The sequence below is a fragment of the Engraulis encrasicolus genome, chromosome 7, assembly GCF_034702125.1.
Source record: "Engraulis encrasicolus isolate BLACKSEA-1 chromosome 7, IST_EnEncr_1.0, whole genome shotgun sequence".
In the NCBI taxonomy this organism is placed as follows: Eukaryota; Metazoa; Chordata; class Actinopteri; order Clupeiformes; family Engraulidae; genus Engraulis; species Engraulis encrasicolus.
In genome coordinates, this window is record NC_085863.1 from 20956745 (window position 1) to 20970757 (window position 14013).

General features: G+C 43.0%; 1 pseudogene; it reads right to left on the reverse strand.

The window, feature by feature from the left end:
* Nucleotides 1-210: 210 nt before the first annotated feature.
* LOC134452594 (solute carrier family 13 member 2-like) lies at nt 211-13568 on the reverse strand (annotated as a pseudogene).
* Nucleotides 13569-14013: the final 445 nt, after the last annotated feature.

Sequence of the window (14013 nt, forward strand, 5' to 3'; positions counted from 1 at the left end):
CCTTTAAATGTTGGATTATATCCTAATTAAGCTGATGAAATGCTAATGCTTGTGGTAGTTCCCATAGGGTACAATTTAACGTCACATGTGATTTATTTGATCACAAAATGACCATAAAAGTCTTACGAATTATTATTCATTATTATTCATCCTTATATCAGTGCATTGCACCAGTGCATGATAGCAACAATATAGTATAACCTTTGGGTGACTGTGGGTGAGTCATAGACCTTCAAGTCCAGCCAAAAGACCTGGTAAACGCAAAATAGTATATTAACCGTTTCACTGACACTGTACAACCTTGATTGTTCTCATGCAATTATAATGGGGTTTATAGACAACTATAAAACATATAGCATTAAAAAAACCTGAATGAAAAGTTAATAAATAGAAAAAAATGTGCCTCAATATTTGTACTTCAATAACTAACACTTACAAACTTACTTTCTTTGTTTCTTTCTTTCTTTTTGTTATCCCTTTCTCTTCAATTCTTCCTATTACTTGTAGCATACTTGTTCTTCTTTTCATACCACAGTACTTTGCATAACTTTCCTACTTACTTACACTGTAATCTCTCTCTGTCCTCCTAGCCTCTCTGTGCATCTGGGAAGTATTCCAAGAACCTGGCTTAGTCGTAAACCAGGTAAAGTTAACCTTGAGGTAGCGGTAAATCATATAATAGAAGAGCCTGTAGTCCTAGGGTGCATCCCAATATGTGACCTTGTCTCCTCCACTTGTGCTTGTCTCCTCGCCCCGCCTCCTGGCCCCTCCTCCGTGGAGAAAACAATAAAGTTTCCCAGCTGTCAGCCTCGCCACAACAACTTTTGAGGGACTGTTTTTCATTCACCATCCCAATTGCAAATGAGAAAAAGACTCTATAATTGAGCTTTTGCAAGATATTGAAATATAATGCTGTTGTCTGTGATGTCATCATGACGAGAAGCAAGTGGAGGAGGCAAGTGGAGGAGGCAAGGTCACATATTAAAACGCACTCCTCATTTACTCAATGAAATGACACCGTTGGCTAGCAGGTTTACCACTTCCTGTAGGTTAACTTAACCAGGTGTATCACTTACCCCTGAACCATGGGGATGTCTTAATCACAAGCCAAACCAGGGGGGTGTTACAAAAACCTAGGGTTAAGTATTAACCATGTTCTTAGAACACCCCCTGGTTTGGTTTTTGATCAATATATCCTCATGGTTCAGGGGCTGGAGACAGGGTTGCCAACCGTACTGAGTTGAAACGGGACACAACTTGTCCTGTATTACCATGAGAAATCAACACTATTTTTCAAAGTGTCAATGGAATAAATGGGAATCAGATGGGATTTGCCATTACCGGTATTCACCCTAGAATTGGTCATAATGCAATAAACTGCATCTAAAAAGTACAAGGGCAGCAACCCCAGACCCCCAGAATGAGGTATCCCTTATTTTTTCCCCTGGGAATTGCCAACTCTAGCTGGAGGTGATGTTGTGTGCCCACTCGGGGAAGGTGTCCAGCTGGAACATGGCAGTGCCCCAGGTGTTGATGCCCAGGTTGATGCACAGGATTCCAATGAAGTTCAGAAAGCAGCCCGCCTTCGCCTGGCAGGACAGATTAATACGTATAAAGGTCACAAAAACACATATCACACAGCATCACTTGCTTCGTACATACAGTATGATAATAGTGTGTTGTACTGTACATGGGTAGCTTGAACTAGCTCATCTGAGTAGAGTAGCAGAGAGTAGAGTAACTTTATTTATCCCCAGGGGGAAATTAAGGAAATTAAGGTTGAGCACAGTCAAAAGATCACAAGATTTGTGTAATCATGTGGAGGGGTCAGAAAATTGCATGCAGTCTTCAAGAAAGGACAAGTTGGGTTTAGAAAGAAGAAGAAGGAAAAAGGACAAATTGCCCCAACAACTACGTGTAAGGGACAAACATGAGTCCACAACCGATCGTCACTTTAATCCTGGCGACATATTGTGGCTACCAGTAGGCCTACTGTTGTTCTAACTACTGTGTAGGTAGGTACTATGTATTGTCTAAGACCAACTCTGTACTTTACTTACCATATCGATGACTCTCAGGTTACCATAAGAGAAGGCGATGGCATTAGGGGGCGTGGCCACGGGCAGCATGAAGGCCAATGAGGCGGCGATGGTGCAGGGCAGCATGACGTAGAGTGGGTGGAGCTTAATGTTAGTGGCCTACAGGAAGTAAAAACACAACAGATCAGGGGTGTATTTCTTAACAGCATCTTTAAAAGTACATATAAGTACATATTGGGACACTCTTTTGTTCAATTAGTTAATTAGTTTAGTGCAATTCTCAAAATTGTAGTTGCTAGCCAGTTAGCAGCATGGGTAGTTGCTAGTGGTGTGCATTGGCACTGCCTTCACGATTCAATTAGATTCCGATTCAATTCGATTCGATTCAATTCTACGATGCATTGCAATGTATTACATTTCCACTGAAAGCAAAGGAAATGTTTCATCAGTCATGATGAGGCAATACAAGTAGTCAGACACTGAGCATCATTCTATTGACTGTTTTCTGTATCAGTCTTGCTGTTTTCAATAATTTTAAGTGCTTTTATTTAATTTAACATTTATTTGCTCCTGAAATATAGACGGAATTAATTGAAACGTAAAAAAATTGCCGCATCGATTCTGGAACTTGACGCATTGGATTTAATTGTCCATGCCCCCCATTGTATTACATTGCTGAATCGATTATTGTTGACATCACTAGTAGTTGCCAATGGGAAATTGCTTTGCCCAGCGTAGTAGCATAGTCTCACCATGGAGGCAAGTATAGGCAAGAAGAGCGTGGTGGTAGCGGTGTTGCTGGAGCACTCGGTGAAGGTGGCGATGAGCAGGCACAGGATTATGGAGATGGCGAAGGGGGGAATGCTCTGCAGCGGCGTGAGCTGCTCACCCAGCAGCACGGACAGTCCAGATCTCTAGTCAGGGGCACAGACAGACAGTATTTAGGTCATCAGTAGCCTCTTTGCACAGTCTCACTCATCGCTGAAAAGACTCAAGTACTACATCATAACAACATTGCTAAGACATTACCGAGAGCCTTAAGACTTGGCCATTACAATTTTGGTTATAACATAGGCTCTGTGCAAAGTGTGTGATATGTGTGATTTACAAAAACGAACACTCAATTCAACTAACCAGGCCCGCCAATAGGGGGTGGGGGCATGGGCCAGTCGTCCTGGGCCAATTGACCAAAGCGTAAAATTAACAATATTTTTGAGTGGGATCAAATGTTATTTGAATGGCGTTAATTTCAACCCGCCAGCTGGCCCATTCACTCTTTGCTGAAAAGACAAAACTACATCATAACATCACTGCTGTGACATTACAGAGTGGCTTAAAGTGATACTGTCCCATTTTTAGAAATGAGCTTATTTTAAACCTCCCCTTCAGTTAGATAATAGGGTTTTACCGTTCTCCTGTACTTTCAACCGTTCTCTGGGTATGGCAGTGCAAATTTTACCTCCAAGCTAGCAGTTAACATTGAGTCCTATGAGACCAGCTGGCGGCTAACTGGTCTCATAGGACTCAATGTTAACTACTAGCTTGGAGGTAAAATTTGCACTGCCATACCTAGAGAATGGTTGAAAGTAAAACCGAATAATCTAACTCAAGGGGAGGTGTAAAATAAGCTTATTTCCAAAAATGGGACATCACTTTAAAAGTAACAGTTTGAGACGTGGTCATTAGAACAACAAATAACAATATTGGTCCCTGGGGAATGTTGGCCCACCGGAAAAATGCCCTGTATGCCAGATGACCAGTCCATCCCTGTTTGCTCACCTCACTCCCCTTGGCCAGGGCGAAGCCTCCACCCAGTAGCAGGATGACACTCCAGGGCATGCGCCTGTGCACTACGTCCCATCCCAGCAGAGGAGGAGGAGCCTGCAGTGACTTGTCTGCGATGGCAAAAGAAGAACAAGTGTTTTCAATGTTTGCACTGAGGATGGTCTGACTGTGACCAAAACGACCAAAACCAAAGCATTTTTCACTTGGGTAGCACTCTGCTGTTTTTTTTACTATGCAATAAAAGTAGTACAAGTAAAAGTAGTAAAAGTAAAATGATGGAAATTCCACCTCTTAAAAGGTAGAGTATGTAATTTGAAGTAGTTAATTTCAAGAATTGATGCTGCCCATTCACAAAGGTTATCTTTTTCATGACTATTCGCCACCACCACCACCAATAAATAGGTATTCACTGAGACTTAGAAATGTACACTTTTCCTACATGAAAGGTGGATCTTCTCCATGTCCGCCATTTTGAATTAGCAGTCATCGACATCTTTGGCTGTAAACCTTACTGTACTTTGGTCAGACCAGTACATATTAGCTCATTACTTGGTAAATATTCAAGTAAAGGTCAAATTTGTGAATGGGAAACGTACATTTTGAAAATATATAACTAAAATTACACACTGGATCTTTAAGGCACCAGTGCAAAATGGTGTTGCGTGACACCACTGCCTTTGAAATGTCAAAACTGTCAAGTACTAAACCTTGTTGACTTTGAGGTTCAATTGTCACCAATAAAAGCTTCATCACTTCATAACTACCTGCTGTCTTTGCTGCCTTCTCCTCTTCACCATCGTTGCTATCAACGTCACTGCTACTGTGGCTGCTACTGTCAGAGTGATTATCCTTATCGCTTCCGGAACCGGAATACCACGGGAACCTCGATGGAAGGATGAAGAACAGGGATGCCATGAAGATAGCCACAGTTCCGTCAGTGACAAATCTGTGAAAGAGAATGACAAGAACCAAAGTTGGATCAGATTTTGGCTTTTCTGAGTTTGGTGAGATTTTGACGTTCACACACTAACACTATGTAGTGTTGATCCGACTATGTGGACCAAGGGGTCAAGGGAGCTGAAATTGAAGAGTTTTGAAGTTGCTATAGCCAGGCTAACATCGTACCCTTTCTTTTTTTCTTGTTTTTTGGAATTTTGAGCTTTTTATTTATGACAGGACAGTGACAGAGGGACAGGAAGCAAGTGGGGAGAGAGAGACGGGGGAGAGACTGGCTAATGACCCAGACCGGAATCGAACCCAGGTCGCCGGCGTAGTAACCCAGTGCCAGGGCTCTAAATTCACACCCGCTAACTGGCCAAATAGCTGGTGAAAATTAATTTTGGCTGGTAGAAAATAAAACTTACAAGCCACTCACTTCAATGGTGAGTGCGTGTTTGGGTAGTAAGATTTACATCTAGTAGCCATTTTGGCTAGTGATGAAAAAAGTACATTTATGCTTCTTTTCCACTGCAGTTTTCCTGGTAGGCCTACAGCTCGACACAGTGCAACTCAGGCCGCCACTTTTTGCTTTATGATTGAGCTGTGTGGTGCCTATTCCAAAAGCAGTAAAGTGGCATCCGAGTCGCGCTGTATCGAGCTGTGGGCCTACCGGAAAAAGGCAGTGGAAAAGAGGCATTAGACCCCTGCCTAATGCCCTACCACTAGCCCACGGCAGGGCCATCTTACCCTTTCTTGAAGGCTTCGGAGGCCCACCCGGGCATGAAGCCCGGCTCCCTGGTGAACCAGAGCACCACCAACAGGATGAAGACGACGAGCACTGCGGCCTCGGCGAAGGTCATGCGGCCCAGCTTCTTATACTCGTCCTGCATCACCTTGTACGCCTGATTGTCTCCCGCGTTCTTGGAGCCGCAGCCAAAAGACTTCTTCAAACTGCCAGGAGACGACAGACATGGTTACATGCGATTCTATTTAGAAGAATATTTACTCTATTTAGAAGCGGGGGCGGTCTTAGGGGTAGGCTGACCGGGCAATTGCACGGGCAGCTCCCCAGATAGAGGGGGTCGTGGAGGGTGGCCGCGCTTGGGGGTAGGGCGCTGAAGGGTGCATCACCCAGGGTGACAGTCATTTAGAATCTCTAATAGATTATAAGATTAATAGATTTAAAGCGAAAACTTTATTTTACTGCCCATGGTACATTAATTAGGTACACAGTGTGAAAAGTACAATATGTAACAATATGTAACACCATGTAACATGTACTTCCACTGTACCTTAGAGTTGGGGCTGCAGTTATGTGTAAGAACATAACATTACATCTTTATAAATGCAGAGGTATACTAGAAAAAAATTGTACAGATGCTAACGTGTTATTGAAATATGTAAAATCATATAAAATAACTTGATGATACAACAACAATGTAGCGTACAAAGAGAAGATCAACTTAGAGCCCAATAAATGTCTTGGGTGTGTTGGAGGATGATGTGAAGTGTTGAATGGGTGTGATGTCTGAGGTACGAGGCGAGAAGAGAGAGGAGAGAGAGACTCACTTGATGCCCAGGTACATGATCTGGAGCCACAGCCAGGAGAAGATCAGCATCAGCATCATGTTGGGGAAGGCGAAGCCGAACCAGCTGGCAAAGTTGATTATTCCATTGTTTTCAGGATAAATGCTGCAAGACACATGGATTGTAGCATGTATCGTCACTGGTTGCAACTTGCAAGGGGTCTAGGGTATGTGTGCTTCATATTCTAATATACAGTAAACTAGCCTAGCGAGCTAAACCCCTACAGCTTGAATTTGCGGCCACTAGGGGCGTCTAGATTACAGTAACAGTTAGAACAGTAAACAGTAATGGGAAAACTGTATTCATTAATTATAGTCCAGTGCCACATATTCCACATACCTGTTCGATTCAATCATTCAACCAGGCATCAAATTATGTAAACTGATTTAAAAAAAAGAAATATAAAAATTATGAATACAAACAAATATCTGCATGTAGGCCAACTGTATGTACGTAAGCAAGGCATTAGAGAGCTTACTTGTTGAGCTGTCCCTGGAGGATGAGGTTGGGGGTGGTCCCCGTGAGGGTGGCCGTGCCCCCGATGCTGGCCGAGTAGCAGACGCTCAGGCTCATGCCTTTGGCCAGATTCAGGTACTTCTGATCGCGAGCCTTCCTCCTGTTCTCCAGGGCCTGCTCCAGACCCTGCTCCTCATCCCTCTGCACCTCTGGGTAGACACAATTGGAAATGGAAATGTTATTAATACTGGTGATTAATATGAATGTTTAATATGGATGGAGATACCGTCAATACTGTGGTGAGTAATACAAGTATACAGAAGATAGATTAATATATAAGCCTTCTTTTCTCCAGGGCCTGCTCCACACGCTGCTCCTCATCCCTCTGCACCTCTGGATAGACACAGGAGCATAGGGAAGGGATTATGAATGAACACAGGAATTAGTTGAGTGTCCATACATTCTGCTCCTCACCCCTCTGCACTTCTGGAGGACATGGTAGCCCAAAAAAATGCTCAAAAATCACCTGGAGGCACTAAATCCTGCCCCCAAAAAATGCCCAATACCTTTTTTACCCACAGACGTTCATCTTAAACAGCCCAATTGGCCAGCAAATATCCCAATCTGGCAACACTGAGAGCTACAGTAAACCCCATCCTAACCAGGGGTGCATTTCTCAAAACTATAGCTGCTGACTACGCTCGCTACTTTGTTGTTTGCAGTGCAATTTCCCATTGACAACTACCCAAGTTGCTAATTGGGAAACAACTACGCTTTAAAAAAAAAAAAAAAAAATTGGGGAGGGGTGGGGGGCTTTTCAAGAACTTGTAGTTTATTATCAGACAGGACAGTGGAGGAGAGAGCGAGTTGGGAGAGAGGGACAAGGAAGGGCCGGCATAGGACCCGGGCTGGGAATCGAACCCGGGCCAGCCACAAAGCAGACGAGTGCCCTACCGCTAGTGCCACAACTACGCTTTTGAGAAACGCACCCCAGAGTTGGACAGTGGGGGCAAAAGAGGTGAGTTTTGCAGCTTCTGTGAAAGACAAGGAAATGCACACAAAAAAATATTATGCGTTTTGCCTCTTACCACTTATCTGACCGTATCAGATTATATATCAATCATTAACCCACAGAGAGTTTTCCACAAACTTTTACAGCAGGCTACCGTGAAAAGAGCCTGGAGTAATCAGCTTAATGAGGTGCCCACCAGACGGCTTGTTATCTACACTTGGTTTCTTCTCCCAGAATGATGTCTACCACAGGCTGAAGACATAGTTTAACTTCTATGAAATATCATAATTTTTTACTGTTTATCTCAGGGATGGGCAACTCGAGGCCACATGTGGCCCGCCTCTTCACTCAGTACGGCCCATAGATAAAACAGTCCTCCATAAGCAGAAGGTTTAATGCGATGTAACCAGTGAGTGTATTTCTGTACGTCGACTATGTTCTATCCATACTTAGTTGACCAAATGTAGGGTATGAATGGGCCTGTAGTGTCTATGATTAAAAGCTAGCTTATAGAGTAGAGTAGAGTAGAGTTGGAGGCGTCGCTTTAAACTGAGAGCTGACAGCTGTGCAGATATTGTATGTAGACCTTCAGCCACATACTGTAAAGGTCCTCTATGGGTGTCTTGGTGTCTATGAACAAAAGATTGAACATAGCCTAAGCCCCATACTGTCAATGTTCTCTTTGAGTGTCTTAGTATCAAAAGATACGGCATAGCCATCAGCCACATACTTTCAAGATCGTCTATGGGTGTCGTGATGTCTATGATCAACACGTTGCTTATAGATGTGTAGACCCACATGTACTGTCAAGATCCTCTATGGGCATCTATAGCTCATAGATACTGCATGTGTAGGCCAGGGCTTCACATTGGCACCTGTCAACCTGCCAAATGCTGGTAAAACTCCTCTGCCTGTGGCCTAAAAAATGTCAATCTCACTAGCAGCTAGCCACTTTGACAGGTAACTTATTCTTTGGTGTGACAAATCACAGTAATTTCATCAATTGTTTGTATTTAAATACAAGACTACTAAAATACATACTGACAATGAAACTTTGGCTAAATGGCTAGTGGCCAGTGAGTAAAAAGTGAACGTCAAGCCCTGGTGTAGACCCTCAGCCACATACGGTCTATCATCAAAAGACAGGCCATAGTCCTGACTCCTGAGCCCTAAGTCACATACGTTCAAGGTCGTCTATGGGCGTCTTGGTGTCTGTGTTCTCCTGCATCACGAATATGGGCGTCTACAGCTCATAGATACGGGATGTGTAGTAGACCCTCAGCCACACGCTATTTATCATCAAAAGACACATCATAGAGAGTCCTGGGTCACATACTTTCAAGGTCGTCTATGGGCGTCTTGGTGTCCGTGTTCTCCTGCATCTCGAAGGCCTGGTTGTGGTTGTGGTTGGCGGTGGCGGCGCAGGCCCGCACCTCCTGCTCGTCCTGCTCTGCCTCGGTGGCTTTGAGCTGGCCCAGCACGGCCTGGGCGATGGGCAGCATCATGGCAGTGGTGGCGCTGTTGCTGATCCACATGGACAGGAAGGCCGTCACGATCATGAAGCCCATCATCAGCCTGAGAGCAGGGTGAGGTTGGGGAGAGATGAGACAAGCAGGTGGGGTATAGGGTTAATGAACATTAAAAGGGATTGGGAGGTTTGGGGACAAAAGAGTGTGTGTGTGTGTGTGTGTGTGTGTGTGTGTGTGTGTGTGTGTGTGTGTGTGTGTGTGTGTGTGTGTGTGTGTGTCTGTGTCTGTGTCTGTGTGTGTGTGTGTGTGTGCGTGCGTGCGGCCATGCGCGTGTGTGTATGTGTGAGAGAGAGAGAGAAAGAGAGAGAGACAGAGACAGAGACATGGAAAATGAGTGCTGATTAGGGAAAAAGTAGCAATAAAACCATAGTTGCCATCCAACTTTGTATTATTTTATGACTACCGATATTATCATTACGATATTCAATGATCCTATCATTATATAACATCATGTTTGTCATTATACAGTCAGTGATATGCCAGAGCTGATGGAGGAGAAACTCACAGTGCAGGGCGCACTCCGACCAACAGGAGGACCCCTAGAGCCATGCGCTTGTGGAGGTTCCACTGCTCCACTGCTATGGCAACCAGCAGACCACCGATGAAGAGCATGTTGGTATCCTTCAGGTACTCCACACTCACCTGGGAAGAAATGTTTAGAGGGAATCAGATACTTCATAATTATTGTAGTAAAAAAAATGTGTGCGGCTTTTTATGCCTTTCTTTTGGACTGGGCAGAGACTGGGTGAGACCAGGAAGTAAGGAGGAGAGAGATTGGGAAAGGATTGAAATTACCTTGACCTGGTCTTGAACTTGGGTCGCCAGATATACGTACAGTACAGTACCTTAGCCAACTGAGCCACTTCAGAGAATTATAATGGTAAAACCAAAACGCTAATGGCCATTTCAAAAAAAATTTAATTGCAATGCATTGGCTTTGGAGATGGATTTTTAAAAAATTGTTCCCTCTGTACCTCTGTACAGAAATATAAAGATAAACATTCAAATAAAACAATATGGCAGGCAATATTGTGGCATGGGCATGGACATGACTGTATTTTTACAGGTTATAAAAAATGGTGAAAACAATAAGAATCTTAAAACATAGGACATAAACACCTGTCCAAAACATTTTTATGTGTATTGCCTGTTCCATCCCAGTAGGCCTACTTTATCTTCACGAATGATGGATGCATTCATAAAGTGTGGGTGGATGTTTGAATTAGGAATCCAGTCAGCCACAATGGGGGAAACTTTTGTAACAGTACATTTAAGAGATGCACACACTCACAGCTTAGCCAAGCACATCAGTAAACGTCCCTTGCAATACAATACAACAGAAAGATACGCTCGACTGAGCTGATAGTGGGCATTGCTACTGGAGTTGCTAGAGATTGCGGGTTTGAGGTTGGGTCTGGACTGGCCGGGAAAACATGGCTGCACAGTACGATAAGCCATGTTTAGGAACCCTACTGTAGCAGTTAGCCCTATTTAGAGAAGCCTCTGTATGAAGCATGAATTCTGGAAAGAAATTGTTAAAATACTATATGGTGCAGCTCTAAACATAATTTTATTGTTTTATTTTTATTCATTTTATTTCTCCTTTATTTTACTAGGATAGTCACATTTAGGCAAGTGCCTCTTTTCCAAGTGAGCCCTCCCCAAGAAAGAAGCAAAGACGCAAAATGCACTACATAGGACACATACAAACAAAAACAAACTCACAACTCACAAAAGACAGCATACCGTATCCACAAAACGCTAGACATAAAAGATTCAGACATCAAAACATGCAGGAAATAACCATGCAGACATAAAAATATGACATATGACATTGTGTGGCATGTTTGTGGCACTGACCTCATCAGCCTCCATGATGCCCATGAGCGGGAAGAGGACGACGGGCAGCAGGGCGGTGATGGCCAGGGGGATGCACTCAGTGCACCAGTACAGGGCCATCAGGATAATGGCATAGCCACACTTGAACTCCCCCTGCAACACAGCAAGGCAGCCAGTCACATGCAAGTTCAAGTTCAAGTTCAAGTTTATTGTAGCCATATCATCAGTATAACATACAGTTGCGAGGAATATCTTTTGGTTTGCTCACAAATGTAACAACACAAATACAAATGGCTAAGACAAAAAAAACAAGAAAACAAGCTATAAGTACAGTAGGTTTCCCATTTACAACATTCACGCTGTGAGGAGGGGCAAGATGCTAAGCAGCCAACCATGGGAGTGCATTTTTTGAGTGACAGCGGTTTCCAAACAATCAGAGGTTGCAGAGGGACTCCTAGCTGCGCATGCTGGTCCTTTGCTGGCCCTTTCCCGTCTCTCTCGCCCCACTTTCACTAGATCATAAATACTGTTGAGTCAAAAAGACCACCAATTTTTTTTTTTAAATCCATTTCTTGTTAATACTCCCCACAATTGGCAGGCACGTTATCCTCAGAATTATATGTAGTTATGTAGTTTTGAAGCGAAATTTGCCTTCCATCTTAATCAGGCCCTGAATAACACAACACTTTGGATACCACTGCTGAAGTGTTATGTCATGTAATGTTAAAAAACAGATATGCCTTAGTGGGAGGTACATGTTAGGTGTTGGTGTTGAAGGCTTTATTGGATCCTCATTAAAGGTCTGTGCAGTCACATAGTGAACACAGCAGCTGAGAAACATTGATGGTTATTACAAGAGTTTGGCTAGCACATACACAGACTAAAAGAGAGAGAGAGAGAGAGAGAGAGAGAGAGAGAGAGAGAGAGAGAGAGAGAGAGAGAGAGAGAGAGAGAGAATATTGTTCTTGTCAACAATGCCTTCAACGAAAGCCTGTTGCTATCACCCACTCCACCTCCCCTCTGGTTTCTGACACATCGACTCGTATCTTCTAACTACTGTATCTCCTTAAAGAGATCTCTTTAAGGTCTCTTTAAGATATGTTACTGTTCTGTACACAAAGATAGCACTAACCCTTAACCCATAAAAGACAATAAACACCTTTCATGTGCTAGCCCCCCCATCGCCATATCTTATTTTGTTTTATGGCTCGCAAAAGAGCTGTAAAAACATGAGTCAAGACGGTCTAGAACTCCTTAGCTGAAAACTTTCCATTAGAGAGCACAAGTACTAGAAAGACAAGATGTGAATGAAACTGAAATGAAAACATAAAATTAAAATAATTTAGACGTTTTGGAATATTACACAACTAGTTACACATAGGCTATTCTATTTCCATGACCCTCACAGAATTACCCGTTTCACAATTCTGCTTTTCATGCCACATAATGATGAAAAAAGATGAAAGACAGATGAAAAAAATATGAAAGAAAGAAAAATTCATCACCATATCACTGTTTCAAAGGGCATACTAGCATGCACATGCATTCTTGGCTCCCCTATACAATGACAGAGCATCTTCTGTGCACTCAATAACACTCAAGAGAACTGTAACATTAATTGAATTCATCGCATGAAGTAACATGCATATAGCTGAAAAAAGATTCAAGTAAACTATTATTAGTACTGTATGCGTACATATTACGTGTCACCAATGAATAAGAAACAGGTATCAAAAGAAGGATCACAGTTGCTGGTGAAACAAAAATCAGAGAAAGGACAACAAAGTTTTAAACTGAAATATCTGTAACATTTCCTAATGGTTCACCGCAACTTTTAATAACTGAAAACGTTCACAATAACAAACTTGTTATTGAGTTTTTAAGACTCACCTTGCCTGTTGAAGATTGGAGGAAGAGCAGGGGGATGAGGACGAGGGGGGTGAGGAGGATGATTAAGTAGTTCCTGTGGTTCCACAGCCATCTCCCGAAGCCGGCCATGACGCCTCTCTCACACTCTCAGCACAGCACAAGGACGTGAAGAACAGCAGCCACAACAAATATGTCAAAAATTTGTTACAAATTCTGAGTTTGCTTAGGGATTTCTTGTCTATATCCACTATTGTCTACCCTAGGCTCCTCTAATCTGCTCTGCTCTAACTAACTTCTACTTACTCTACTACTACTACTATATAAAGATAATTTGTATAAAGATTTTGAAGGGGCTTCTTTGTTGGAGTGCAGTGATGTATCCTCACAGAACTGCAAGTGGACTCTCAAATTGTTACACAGGTGTTGGATGCTTATATGTATCTTATCCTCGTCACGGCCAATAAATTAAATATTAACCCTGGCACCCAAAAGAGGTGATGGCAGCGTGTGTGTGTGTGTGTGTGTGTGTGTGTGTGAGAGAGAGAGAGAGAGAGAGAGAGAGAGAGAGAGAGAGAGAGAGAGAGAGAGAGAGAGAGAGAGATTGAAAAAGATCGAGGAGTGCATGTACAGTATGTTTGGATTATCAAACAATGGGCAATTGATTTACCACCTGTCCAGACTGACTGGACTTACTATCAGCCACACCACTTTCACCTCCATGCACTTTCCCTAACGTACCGTAGAGAGCTGGATTGCCATATGTGACTGATGATTTGTAGTCCTATAAAACTGCCTGAAGGTACTAAACCTCGCCTAATTTTAACCTACTGATTTCTATTGCCATAGATCTACAGAAAAAAACACCCAATACCTTTTTTACCTGCACATGGCCATCCTAACAAACTCAATTAGGCGAGAAAACTGCCTAATCTGGCAACCCAGCTGAGAGATGAGGGAA